We start from the raw sequence: 2,875 nt of genomic DNA on the forward strand, positions 1-2,875 counted from the left end.
GCCCCAAGGTGGGGAGGGAGACTGCAACACATGTACAAAAAAAAGTGTCTCAATGTTGTAATCTATATTTTAGTAAATCATGTGTGTCAAATATGTATGTTGATGCGTGGTACACCTAGTTCATGTGGATTCAGTCCAGATTTCATGTGCCATGCCCATGATGACCATATCAAGCCAAAATGGGTGCAGGTTTTCCAATCTGGTTTCATTAATTAGATCCTATCTCCCTCTCCTTGACGTTGTCATGGTTAACAAAATCACTGATCTGGTTTAGGTTTGAAAAAAAAACAACACTCAGCTATATCTATATGCCATGGCTTACAGTAGCCTACATACAGGTATTATTTCTGTTTTAGCAATGGCTAATAAGCTCTACTTTCAACTGTACACCCACCCACAGAAGTCAAGGATGAGATTAATCAAGGAAGGAATAGATTACTACTTTGTAAGGGACAAAAGTTTATTGTAACCCTACAAAATGACACAGGGCAAGAAAGAAGATACAAAACAAAAATAAAATTATAGAAATGAATAAGGAAAAGAATGTTTCTCATTCTTACAAGTCTGAAATCTATCCAACATACACGGACCACAGTATAATTATTCATATTCATATTCTTAATATAACATTTTATTGTAATGCTGTGTATACATACAAAATATAGCAAACTAAATAAGGCAAATAAATAGAGGTACAATTTACAGGAAAATTTAACATTCCTCAACTTTCTTTTTTTTGCAATTTTCTAAATCTTATTTCAAACATCAAGAATGGTGTACAAATGTTTTTCTTTTCTTTTTTTAACTATACATCTTTCGGTGGAGGATTTATTATTATCTTTTTCTTTTACCATAAAAATACTGACTCCTCACAATTATACAACCTTTAAAATCAGGTGCAACATTTCTCACGCAGTAAAAATCTTTTTGTGTAACAGGTGTTTTTCGATATTGCAAGCATTTATTTTTTCATATTAAACGATATAACAGACCACAATTTGTGCACCCTTCTTTAGGCATGCGGGTCGATGCAAAGTGCAGTGACCTTAACAGAAACGTGGTTGTGTCGGCAAACATTCTCCTTTTCTTACACAGAGGCAAGTGACAGATGGAACATGAGGGGTCTTATGCTATCGCATGGCGCTGTCGCACACCAAAAGTAGCAGATCTACAGTAGGCCTACATGCTCGCAACGCATCACATGGCAAAGCATTTTGAGCTTGTAGAGCTGCTATTTTCGGCATATGACACCATCACACAACATAGGTATACGTAAATCAGGCGCGCGCGCACGCACACGCACACACACACACACACACACACACACACACACACACACACACACACACACACACACACACACACACACACACACACAATTATCTTTGTTAAATTAAATGTTAAATAGGTGGTCTCATCTAATCTCCAGCTTTTTAGTGAGCAGAAAATACATTTTCAGATCAGGAGAGAACTCATACAGGATAGACAATTTGAAACTGGAAGTGATTTAAAGAAGGGGGAAAATCTTGAACTGGGAAAATGTTTTAATCTGATAACTGATCTTTGTGGGGCTCTCTCATGACTGGAAGAAAACTGGTATTCTGATCTTGAAAGGGCTGTAAAGATGGGGAGACCCCCCCGTTATTGAACAAAAAAACTTAACAAAAACGTCTACACCCCTTTTTAAGTCTTTTCCCCATAATGCTAGTCCAGTGGTTCTTAAAAACCACCGAAGAACTACTGTGTCTAGTCCACTCCGTGACCTACTGTACCCAACCTCACTTGCAACTCTTCCTTTCTGTCTCCATCTCACTGCGGTCTATCGCCACCAGGGGCGTCACACCAAATTCTGGGCCCTGGGTACAAGGATTCACTGCGGGGCCCCCCATGTTAACTATTGAAAAATAGCAGATATACAAGCTCACAAAGCTTGTAGATCTGCTATTTTTGAAAAATCTTGAAAATGTGTGCAAGAAACTTATGTTTCTGTGTCAGTGGTGCTCAAACGTTTTCAGGTGAAGGACCCCCAAGATGATATGTATTTGGCCACGGACCCCCATCTCAAAATATTTAGTTCCAGGGACCCCCCAGAAGCAAAACTTGAGTTACAAATGTTCGCTTAAAAAAATACATATATTCATAGATTTGCGCACATTTTCACGGCTTTTCAAAAAAATAGCAGATCTACAAGCTCGCAGCGCGGCACTCGGTGCCGCGCTGTGAGCTTGTATATCTGCTATTTTTCAATAGCTAAAGTTACTAGGGCCCCTCCACCTTGGGCCCTGGTAACTCAGTACCACTTTCCTACCCCTTGTGACGCCCCTGATCGCCACCGTTCGATTCTCCTCTGAAAGCTGCGCGCTTCTCATCTCGGGGGTAACTGAGCCCACACCATGGCATTGGGAATGGAAATGTCCCACATTAAAAGTGCATTGAACAAGCTACAAGTTTTCATTCCTCCTTGGTTTTCTATCATCGCACCCCAATCAGCCAGTCAATGGCCAAATAAACATAATCCAAACATGTAACAAATACAAACATGTAATAATACTGACAAAAGAATGAGCAATGCAGCTTTGTAAATAGACTATACACACACTATGGATTAAAGCTCTGGATTAAAAAACAAATAATAATGTTTTGAGAGACTGTCAAAGTCGGTTACTGTAACTTCTTCATAGTAGCTCTATAGCCAAAGAAAACGGAGAATGGAAAATAGAACAGCTCAAATGTACACGAGGATGTTGAGTGAGGAAAGACAAATCATATTGTTTTCCCTCCTCGCTTGGGACCTAATTGATTTTTCCAGTTTGAGGAAAGGGGTGTGGGGGCATTCCAGAGGATCGGACAGTCTCAGTCCTTGTCTATTTTGGTA

This window comes from Nannobrachium achirus, assembly GCF_963921795.1.
Source record: "Nannobrachium achirus genome assembly, chromosome: 20".
Taxonomy (NCBI): Eukaryota; Metazoa; Chordata; class Actinopteri; order Myctophiformes; family Myctophidae; genus Nannobrachium; species Nannobrachium achirus.